This window comes from Amphiura filiformis, chromosome 16 (assembly GCF_039555335.1).
Source record: "Amphiura filiformis chromosome 16, Afil_fr2py, whole genome shotgun sequence".
NCBI classification, from domain to species: Eukaryota; Metazoa; Echinodermata; class Ophiuroidea; order Amphilepidida; family Amphiuridae; genus Amphiura; species Amphiura filiformis.
The window spans coordinates 932257-944873 of record NC_092643.1 but is presented as its reverse complement, the minus strand read 5'-3'; the positions used below and the strand labels follow the sequence as shown (position 1 = coordinate 944873).

The 12617-nt window shown below is 33.6% G+C and overlaps 1 protein-coding gene across 1 annotated transcript in view; it reads right to left on the bottom strand.

The window, feature by feature from the left end:
* LOC140135407 (vesicular inhibitory amino acid transporter-like) overlaps positions 1 to 6374 on the bottom strand; it is a 101957-nt gene extending 95583 nt beyond the window's left edge. Inside the window, exons 1-2 of the mRNA XM_072156898.1 lie at positions 6111 to 6374; positions 5764 to 5841 (exon numbers count right to left, since the gene is read on the bottom strand). The gene's annotated coding sequence lies outside the window, so the exon portion shown is untranslated. The remainder of the gene's footprint in view (positions 1 to 5763; positions 5842 to 6110) is intronic.
* Between the last annotated feature and the right edge of the window lie 6243 nt (positions 6375 to 12617).

Genomic DNA, 12617 nt, shown 5'->3' with positions numbered 1-12617 from the left:
GGTGTACGTTGACATACTTAATTAAATTGCCTGTTATTTCTGCACGACTCAGTCGCTATCTGACATTTATTTGTTGTAAAAATAGATTGATTTGTCACAAGAAACAAGAAATTGCGCCACATTGGTGTGTTTTTAACTATTAAGTAACTTACGTCGTACGTATGAATATTTTTATCCTTAAATGATACCGAATTATACTTTCGTTCTGTATCTACCGGATTTATTACCAATATTAGCTACTGCTCCAACATATTTCATTATAAATCAATGTTTACGAATCTGAATTCGATTGACATACTCATCTATGACTTTGCCCCATCAACATTATCAGAATTATACGTACGTTCGTGCTTTATAGACGAATCCAATTTCACGCATTCCTACACCTCAATCCGCCCTTAGGTCTATCCCATCTAAAATGTGAAATGATGTGGCCTTGGCGGGGATATTAAACTGCATTCCATCATCCCTTATTACACGTAGACAAAAGAATGGTGAAAGTTTACAACACAATACAATTCAACATCGATTTTTAAGCGGATTTAATCCATCCAATTGGGCAGTAACAACACCAGTTTGGTGCAGACGGGACCCAGTAATGGCCTACTGAATTCCCACAATCACTTGGCTCGATGTATTCGTCTATACAAATACGTTTAAACAATAGTAACCAGATAAACAGATTTGAACCAGTTATACCAATTTAACGTGGGGAACAAGTAAGGTAATGCAGCCAAATTTGTTCCATGTTTTGTCGATCCTTATCATTTATGAAATATCTATTTTGAACTACTGATAATTGTGATTACATTTAATCTTTTTATATGTGATGTGATCAAGCAAAGTCAGAAGTCGGAAATATCGATTTTTTTTTGTTGCTTTTTGTTTTGGAAACACTTCAACTGTTCATATCTTTGGAATTAAATTAATGTTCAATTTCAATGGGGTTTTATGCAAAATGTAGCTTTACAAATGATTGATGCAATCATGTAGAAAACTGAAAATTAAATATGCCCGACTTCAGACTGATTTTGCCTGATCTTGTGTATTTTCCAATGCAGTTAATTGATTAGTTGATGTGCCATTACAAATAATTAAATAATCTTGCCATCAAAAACACATCGACGATCAATCCCAAGATCTGCAGTGACAATGGGAAAAAATACACTAAAATAGTGTAAACGCCAAGAAAAAAAGAAACAGTTCAAATACAAAACCGAGCGACAAAATAAAGACGAAAGTAAACAAAAATACAATCGACCGTTCGAGCAGATACTGACCTTCCCCAGGGACAAATAACAAGAAATATATTGCAGTAAATGATTAAAGCTATTATAATAGATAAAAACAAAATATTATATAAGGACAAAGCCAAAGTTAGTTAGAGATATAGCCTTTTTCATACTTTCATGCGTTTCTGTACAACATTCATTTCAGAAAAGTGTTTTATCTGACTTAAAGTTTAAAGGTTTGTATGGACAATTAGTGCATGGATAATCATAATTCTATGAAGCTAGTGATATCGTTCTCTTCTGTGTAAAGCTAGTAAACTTGTCTAAAACATATACCATTGTCATGGTTGTTACGCTTGAATCTACCAACGCATCCGTAAACTCATTTTGTTGCAATATTACGCATGATAATGTGAAGTATTAAAGTTGCACGAAATAATGTCAATGACAGTATAAATAGAACATCATATTAATGGGTAATCGGTATCGCTGATACTAATATTAAAGGGGAGGTTCACTAGATTGACAGTGACAGTTCACCTTTAAAATTTGGCGATTTTAGTAACAGAGGAAATACTCAATTTTGTGATTCGGTACAAAATATACTATAATTCGGATGGTATAAGCCAAATAGTGTTCTATATAATGATGGATAAATGCGCTGATAAACGCCAAATACTCTTTTGAAGTGATTCTAGTGCACATTTTGCGTCCCTAATGCAACAGCAATTAGTGCACTTGAAGTTTCAGAGACGGCAAACATGGCAAAAAGGAAAAGCATTAATTTGCCTGAAATTTTTTAAAGAGTTGTATGAACAATAAGCGCAGGGATTAAAATATAAGAAAACTACAGAAGTCTTCTATTCTGATATATATATAGTAAACTTGTCCAGAAAATATACCGTTGTCATGGTTGTTACGCTCGAGTCTTTCAACGCATCCCTGAACTCGTTTCGTTGCAATATTAAGCATGGTGACGTGAAGTATTAAAGTTGCACGAAATAATGTCAATGACAGTATAAATAGAGCACCATATTAATAGGTAATCAGTATCAGTAATAATAATGTTAATTAAAGGGGAAAGTGTAGATTGACAGTTGCAGTTTCATATTTTAAAATTGGAGATTTAGTAACAGAGAAAATACTCGATTTTGTCATTAGGTACAAACTATTCTACATTATATTCGGATGGTATAAGCTGAATAGTGTTCTATGATGGATAAGTGCGCTGATAACCGCCAAATACTCTTTTGGAGTAATTCTAGTGCCTATTTTGCGCCCCAAATGCAACAGCAATGGTACACTTGAAATGTCACAGACGCTAAAAAGGAAAGGAATTAATATGTGATGGACAAATGCGCTGATAAACGCCGAATACTATTTTGAAGTGATTCTAGTGCATATTTTGCGCCCCTAATTCAACAGCAACGGTACACTTGAAATGTCACAGACAGCAAACATGGCAAAAGGAAAGGCATTAATTTGACTGAAAATTATAAAGCTTTGTATGACAAATTAGTGCAGGGATTAAAATATAATGAAACTACTGAAGTCTTTTATTTTAATATATTCAGTAAACTTGTCTAGAAAATATACCGTTGTCATGGTTGTTACGCTTGAGTCTTTTAACGCATCCCTGAACTCGTTTCGTTGCAATATTAAACACGGTGACGTGAAGAAGTTGCACGAAATAATGTCAATGACAGTATAAATAGAGCACCATAATCAGTATCACTAATAATAATGCTGAGGAAGTTCAAATTGACTGTTACAGTTTCACCTTCTAAAATTGGAGATTTTAGTAACAGAGGAAATACTCAACTTTGTGATTAGGTACAAAATATACTATATTCAGATGGTATAACCCAAATAGTGTTTCTGAGATGGATAAGTGCGCTGATAAACGCCAAATACTCTTTTGAAGTGATTTAGTACATATTTTGCGCCTCTAATGCAAAGTAACGGTATACACTTGAAATAAACGGCAAGATGGAGTCCAAATTTGATTTAGGTGAAAACAGCATGTGATGTAAATCGGAAATGCCTCCTTTAAAATAATTTTGTGCTATCCGTGATACTTCAATTTGTTGTATTTCAAATTGCTAAATGAATACTCGTCAACGAAGGTGGATAATCTATTTTCATCACATTAATTTCTTTCAGAATTTATTTGATATCTACTGCCAATTTACCATCTAATGTATTGTCTGCCCTAAGTGGTCGTATAATATAGAGTAATTTTTATTTGATCCCAAATCACCTTTAGGTAACTACAGTAATATTAACTTTTAGGTATTATAGAAATTTAAATGTTGATATATCATCAAGCAAAATTGTGATTACGATCGGTTAAGAGCGCGGTGAAGGACCTGTGATCATGGCAACTTTAATGCAAGTCGGAATAAAGAATAATTTGCAGTCACCATGGTCAAAGATAGAAATCTTCATGCAAAGAGCGTCACTTTCTTCATTCGGTCGGTGATCCGTAATCATAATTTAAAAATAATGTTGGATTTCTTCGACTCTAAGTATCACAGCATCTATCTAAACACGGATTAGTCGTTGCCTGACTAAACTTTAAACTGTACCAACACGATTAAATATCGCATCAGCGCATTATAGTTTGTGTTAGGTTTGTATCAGTAAGAGCGCTTAGTTGTCAATTGCCGCTTTTCAACACCTACTGCGTTTGTGAAGTAATATCGATATAGAATTGCCGAGTGGGATAGATCTTTTTATAGGATAGGATGCAGACGTGGCATGAGCATTTGTTGTGTTGGTTTTCATTTCTGCAGGCAAATGCTCAGTTTAACCGACTAATGTGGCATAAATATCTATTCAAAACGTCGAAAGGTAAAAACAAATTTGGTGGGGTAAGTGATGTTGAGATAGCCTTAAAGGTATTGAAATCATTCTTCACCTCTGGTATTACGTATTACGTTATACATACTGCAATTGTTTCGAAGTACATGCACCTTTCATTAAATAGTTTTGATAGTTTTTGATTATTGATGTCAAGATTTTGGCGGGAATTTGGTTGCTATGTGGAAAGTGAAATATGTTAATTTTACGTTGCATTTGAATTAAATCGTGACTTCATGGTGTATTGTAATTCCGTTAATTATCTACAAGAGATCAAGTATCACTAGCGGAAACTTCAAATGAGCATTTTTGATTTCTTTGAAACGTTAAACCCTGTGGGACTGACCGGGGACCGATATAGCAAAATTTTGATTTATTTAAAACAATGTGACAGGTAGTTTTTTCAATGCAATCAATATTTCTCATCCATTTTGATGAGAAAGTATGCCCACAGGGTTGACAGTTTCATAGAAAATATTTCAATTCTCATAATTTTGTCCAATTCTCGTCGCTTTTGAAAGAATTCTTATTATAAATTTCCATTCAAGAAATACGTAAGTAAGCTGTATTGTAATGCCAAAAAGGGAAACAATTTAACGTATGCAAGGTAAGGAAGGTTTGGGTAGAAAATATGTACCATAGATCACTTCTTGATAGTTTCCTTCGATAAACTCCTACTATAAATAAAATACTGACTTTAGCTAATAAAGCAATCAAGCTGATCAATACTAAGAGTTTGGTATTAAGCCATGAAAAAACGTGCACTTGTCATTTATAGACTTTAATCAAGCCTTATGAACACATCTTTCATCAGTACTCGTAAATGCAAATTTATTAGAGATCTACGGTCTGGTTCATAAGAAATTCGCATTGCCAAATATACATTAGTATATTGAACTATTCCAGAGAGACACCGGGATATATAAGTCAAAATACTTAAGTCGATTTAACAGTTTTGAGGGTGACAAGAAACTTATACACGTCCTGATTTTAGATTTAACTTTCATTTATGGTATTATCACAGTTTAATTAATACAATATACCGATATAAAGTTATAAGCTCTTTTTAATGCAATACAATTTATAAGCTTTTTAAATTCAGATATAAAATATCCGCTATGAGTTTGTATTAACTAAGTAACCAAATTGAACGCAAATAGTTTTAAAAGTAGGACGACTTGTCCCAAAAGATTTTAACTCTCGCGCTTACTGCGATCGTTTCAAAAAAAATACAAGCACAAGAAGTGACAAGGTTTTAGCTTGAAATCGTCACTTCGTAAAATTACGACGTTGTTCAATTGGCATAAAATGGGAAAGACAGGAAGAATAAGAATACGAAGAATATGAAAAGCAACGAGAGGCGAGAAATGAGAAGCGCGCTATCAAAAATAGAATTTATAACTAACGGAGCTGTCTCTCTTGGACATGGCATGACAGTACATGTGTGAAGATAGCCTTGTAAAGGTGTTAGGTAATCCAGGTTGAGAGTAGCCTCTTGCCCAATAAAACAATGCTTGTTATTATATTATAAAATGCCAATGGACATTTTACATTATTTAAGATGACTATACGCAAATGATTCCGAAACTATAAATGCATGTTGCGTTGTTTTCTGAAACAATTGATAATAATGGTTATTATGACTAAAATATTCTTAAAGCTTACTTACCGTTTAAATTTCCGGCTTCCAAATTGTATATCAAATAATCGCCATTGTCATTATCCGTGGTGAGATATTTTCGAATGCCTTTATACAAACAAGACAAAGGTATGTAATATCAGAATGCAGTGGTAATAATGATGCGTTCTTGCGAAACTTTACCAGCACAACTTATTTCATATGGTAGATGTTGTACGGATAAAATACACTGTTAAATATGCTCATTCCATATAAGCAAAAAAAATCCCAACGGACCCGTTATCTGCTTATTATCAGATGTGCCATAGAGCACAAATTAATAGCCGTTTGCTTCCAGTTTTATTTTCTTCACTTTTTCATGCATCTCATGCGCACACCTTGAAACATTTGATAATAATGCTGCACTAATGCCCACAGTCGACAAACATGCGAGAGAGTTTGTGTGGTTGCTACTTGTACAGGGAGTTGCTGGCTCTGGTAAGTTAGCGTTCACAGCATTGCTTGCACAGCATTTCTTATTACGCAGGCAGAGAACAAAATCCAGAATTGTGTGTATTTCCTTCCTGAATGGAAGAATGAGAAAGAAAATCACAACAGTTCACTCTGACTGGTCCAACTTACAAAGCCACGTCAGGTAGATGGAAGCTACAGACTTGTATATAGATTCATACCGTGTTGAACTACTCTTCACTTCTGCACATGCGCAATTGCGATAAATGATCCATATAGAATAGAGCGTGGTAAAGACGTTGTAATTTATAAGCTACTACCTTTTACGTTCCTTTATAATGATTACAAACATATTATTTTTTATAATGTCATATAGTCGCATTTGTTCTACTTGAGGAAGTAACACATTTCATGGAGAATATTATTAAGCAGACTATTATGTAACTATTATGTGCGCATAATGTTGTGTGGGGTGGGGTGCGTATGTAGGGATGCGAGGACGTGTGGGTTCTGGAGTGAGTGTGTGATTGTTTGCAGATATCTGGTGGCGTATCCTAATTCTGTCTTGCAATTGAATTGAAAATATTTTCATACCAATATTGATCACAAGCGTTCTCTTTCCATAACCAGGTACACTGTGCATTATTATAAACGTTCTAACTGTATTGATTGTCTTTAACATTTGATTTATTTTTATCATGAATACAATATGGGCCTCTTGCGGGGATTTTCTGTTTATTTGTTTATTTTCATGCTTATGTATGTTTTACCTATCTGTTTATTTGTTTGTTTGTTTACTTGGTTGTTTTTCAAAAGGTATTTATCTGAGCTGCTTCCTTATATATCACCAATTTGACAATTTTTGAAAAGTTTATTGTTTGATAGGTGATTTTGTTGAAATAGCAATGTAGAATATAATTGCTGGAAAAACATAAAAAATAGCTTGTTACGTGACCGATTTAATAATTAATGACTTACAAGTATTTGTCAGTTTCTCATTCAAATCTTTCATTATTAACATACTTACATAGACATTCGTTGGAAGTCATTATCTTCACTTCCCATCCTTACATTTTATAGTGTTTAATATTTAGCGAAATAAAGTCTTTGAACCAAAGACAATGAGAACATGATCACATGAGCCATCACATATGGAAGATATTTCAAAACTGTTTCAGCATCACTGAATAAATTAGTGTTTCCATGCATGTGACATTATTTCTTAATGGTAATTATCATACATGCATGTGATAGCAACCACATGTTAAATGTGGACTCTAACACGATATGAATATATTCACATACAGAAAGAGAACAATGTAAAATACCTTATTCAAGGATTCCTTTATTAGTATCAGTCGATACGAATAATAATCTAGGGACCGACAAGTAATGTCAAGACTTATACCGATTATACCTGCCGATTGGCCAAAAAGAAGTTTTCATTATCAATTGGACCAATCAGCAACATTGTTAGAATAATTTCACCACACAAACAAATTGGGCTGAATTATTTGCAAAGCTCCATTCTGATTGGTGATTAAAGTGAAAATATCATGCAATTGACCAATCAGAGGCAATGTTAGATCGGCAGGTGGTGCTCAGGGGGTTAAACTCATAATGTTTCTTTTATACAATCTCGTTCCTAAATCATATTCACCCATAATTAATGGTATACACATGGGTACCTATAGTTTTTCTGCTATCAAAATGTATTATTGCTAATATGCTTTTTATGAAGCATCTTCCATGGTATAATTATTTAGTGATAGTAAAATACCTTTGTTTTTCTTTTTTGTTTTTCCTTTGTAATTATTGGACTATTATGTATATTATATATACCTATTCAATTTTGTATTTTTCTTCTTTCGTAATTATATTTATATTGTATGATATTTTTGTAAACTACGGGGTGCCACTTAACTCACGCTATGCATTCTAGACTAGCATCCTATTCTCTTTCATATGATATTCCATTCACCTCTAATCATAATAATAATAATTATTATTATCAATTATTACAATTATTATTATATTCATTATTATTATTGTCATTAGTATTATCATGTATATTTGTGAATTTGTATGTTTGAAATGGAACCAAAAATAAATGTATCTAAATCTGAATAAATAAACCGATATAGAGTTAAATGTAACATTAACAAAAATTCCACTGCAATTACAATAACACCGTATGGGCCTTGTAGTAATAACAAATGATATACCTACGACTCGAGATTCACACGCAGATTCATTATTTATTTATAGGTTATTAAATGCGTATCACGTATTGGGAGCTATATTGTACCAAATAATGCGCGCGTACTGAGATGTTTATGCGTCTAATGCACGATCCCCATATGGGCGTGCATTAGACACATCAACATCTCAGTACAAGTGCATTATTTTAATACTTTCTCGAGCAACAAGTGATACGCATTTATTAACCTATTTTATACACGAGAAAAAATTCCAGGTTTTTTACTATTTTAAAACATAATTGTGACTAAAATGTTGGAAAATGCAAGCAAATATGTAAATGCATCAACCTGTCAGAAAAATGGTACGCGGAATGCAGGTGCGTGCAATTATACACAAATAATGCATGGTTCGCATTTTTCTAAAGTTTGCTCTAATTGGCTCTTGTTATCTAAGAGTGTATAAAAGGGTAATAAAATGCGCATCACTTGTTGGGAGTGAAAATTTTACAAAATAATGCATACGTACTGAGAGGTTGATGCGTCTGATGCAAGAGCTCGAAGGGAGGAGTGCATTAGACGCATCAACATCTCAGTAATACATACCCATTTATTAACCTTTTTTTGTACCCGAGAAAAAACCCCGTGATTTTAGCTATTTTTATAACAACATCGTCACTAAAAATGTTGGAAAATGCAAGCAAATATAAATACATCCACCCGCAAGAAAAATGAGTGCGCCCGAAAGCACTGCGCGTATTACGCGGAGTGTGCGTCCGTGCAATTGTGCAATATATATGCACACCTCGTATATTCTAACGTTTGCTCTGATTGGTTCTCACTATCATGGCTTTTTTGAACTTGTACAAAATAATGCACGCGTACTGATATGTTGATGCGTCTAACGTACGAGTTCCGAAGGGGGCATAAGACATCAAAACATCACTTTTACTGGCATATTAAAATGTTTTTGAGTTGTGTAAGACAACAGGGTTAATTTAAGTAGAGATCACCTCCATTTCCTGACAAATTTAAAAATACAGGTACTGTACCATGACACGAAACGCAGCGGTTCGTGGAATCACCAATTACAAACACGCACTGTAAGTTATTTTGTAACAGATATGTTCGAACGTGTGCTCAACAACAGTGTGGATCTCAAAAATTGTTACAATCCAAAGAAAAATGACAAATATATATGAGGGCTCTCTCTGTTTACACTACTCATATGTGAGTAGAAAGCAGAATGCATTATAGAGCCGCAGATATGGTGATTTGCACAAAGTAGGGAAAATCCCAGTTGGTCTACTTTCCCCTATACTATAGTATGGTGTTATCAATACCTCATGAATTGTCTATGGCTCAATATGTGTGACCTGCTACCACGAAATGTGCGTCAAGTCGCAACTTGGTAATTTTGAGACGGCCTGGCTGCTGCGTTGATGTTCCTTCTTTCACACGCACCTGTTCAAGCCAATAGTATTTATGTATGTTATTTGTGAATGGGGGCACATGTTCCATTCACTGCTGGTTTGTACATGTGCGCGACAAACAAAGAACATTAACTCAGCAGCCAGGATGTCTCGAAATTACCAACTTGATACATAACGCCCATTTCGTGGTAGCAGGTGACATATATTGAGCCATAGGCAATTCATGAGGTATTTCTCACACCACACTCACTATATTATAAGTTGACCAACTAGCGACTCTATTCTCATTTTATGGTAGCAGGTCACATATAGATATATATAGAATTGGATGTATTAATTTTATTAATTTTATTTATTTATTTATTTATTTATTTATTTATTTATTTATTTATTTATTTATTTATTTATTTATTTATTTATTTATTTATTTATTTATTTATTTATTTATTTATTTATTTATTTAGACATGCTCCAGTAAATTGTACAGAAGCTCTAAAATAACAAATTATCTACTTACAACTGATATTGGTGACCGAAATGACCAATTTTCCCATTGAAAACTGTGTAATAGTTTAGTGGTATTGAACCTTACAATAGTATATTCATGCATGACATACCACTGTCATAAGTTTACGGTCCGAGTTTCGCTAACCGATTGGATCATCACGTGCTTTCCTCATGACTGGTCTACTACATGGTAAAATTTGACTTAGTAAATAAACGAATAAATAAATAATAACAAGTAACTAAACTAAATAAATGAATACGGCTACGCATTATATTATACACCACACTCACTATATTATAAGTTGACCAACTAGCGACTCTATTCTCATTTTATGGTAGCAGGTCACATATAGATATATATAGAATTGGATGTATTAATTTTATTAATTTTATTTATTTATTTATTTATTTATTTATTTATTTATTTATTTATTTATTTATTTATTTATTTATTTATTTATTTATTTATTTATTTATTTATTTATTTATTTATTTATTTTAAAACTGAACTGTGTGATATACTTGCGCGTGTACTGCAAGGAAAGACCCTTGCCCCATACCTCTTTGTGGTGGTATTAGACTATGCATTGAGGGAGGCAGTTGTAGGCAAAGAAGAGCAGCTTGGATTCCAACTGGAGAAGAGATGAAGCAGACGAATCGGACCTGATGTGCTAACAGATTTAGACTTTGCAGACGACATCGCCTTGCTGTCAGAGGAAATCCACCAAGCACAAGAGGTACTGCAAAGGGTTGAATCATCTGTTGGAAAAGTTGGCCTCAAAATGAACGCTTCAAAAACAAAGTTCATGTCTTTCAACCATAGTCAACAGATATCTATCCAGACAAACAATGGCACCAAACTAGAAGAGGTGAGCGACTTCAAGTATATGGGTGCATGGATGGCTAGTACGGAAGATATGAAGAGCATGTAACAGCCTCAACAAAATCTGGAGGTCAACTCTCCCAAGGAAATTCAAGACCCGTTTATTTGCTGCTACCGTCGAATCCGTTCTAACCTATGGATGTGAAGCATGGACCATATCTCCCAGACTATGTAAAGAACTTGATAGTTGCTACACAAGAATGCATAGAGCAGTATACAACATCAATTGGAAGCAGCACACCACGAACAAACAGAACTGTGTGGTAACCTACCGAAACTTTCACAGAAGATCAGAGAGAGGAGGACACGTTTCGCTGGGCACGCGTACAGAAGCAAAAATGAGCCTGTAGCCAAGCTGATCCATTGGACACCAAAACATGGAAACAGAAAACCTGGTAGACTCCCTCTAACATACGTGGATGTATTGAAACAGGACACTGGACTGGATGTTATGGATTTTGAAACGGCCATGCAGACAGAAGGACTTGGCGTGCTGTTGGTAGTTTGAGGACACCACTCATCTTAAGCAAGTAAGTAAGCAATTTATTTACTTACTCGAGTCCTCCTGTCAGCAGAGTTAATTTGTGATTTTAATGCTACGCTACGATTTGTTCAAATTTCTCTCTTCTGGTTATTTATTTATTTATTTATTTATTTATTTATTTATTTATTTATTTATTTATTTATTTATTTATTTATTTATTTATTTATTTATTTATTTATTTATTTATTTATTTATTTATTTATTTATTTATTTAGACATGCTCCAGTAAATTGTACAGAAGCTCTAAAATAACAAATTATCTACTTACAACTGATATTGGTGACCGAAATGACCAATTTTCCCATTGAAAACTGTGTAATAGTTTAGTGGTATTGAACCTTACAATAGTATATTCATGCATGACATACCACTGTCATAAGTTTACGGTCCGAGTTTCGCTAACCGATTGGATCATCACGTGCTTTCCTCATGACTGGTCTACTACATGTCAAAATTTGACTTAGTAAATAAACGAATAAATAAATAATAACAACTAACTAACTAAATAAATGAATACGGCTACGCATTATATTCGTGAATGTTTACATGAATTTAGTTTTATAATATTGTTGCCAACATAAAAAAAAAGTTGCATTCAGTGACAAAATGTTAATAAGTAGGCTATCATAATAAACTAATAAACTAATAAACTATTAGTTTGTATAATCTCTTAATAGATGAGTAGGTATGGCCGAATTCCATTGATTAGTTGTGTATGATGTTCGAAGGGTCATTAGTCCAAAAACCCATAAAAATATCATAAACCCTAATCCTCACCCTAAACCTAAACTTCACTCTCTCCTTAACCTATTATAACCGAAACCCTAATGCTAACCCTAATTTTTACCCTAAACTAAACCTAACCCTGG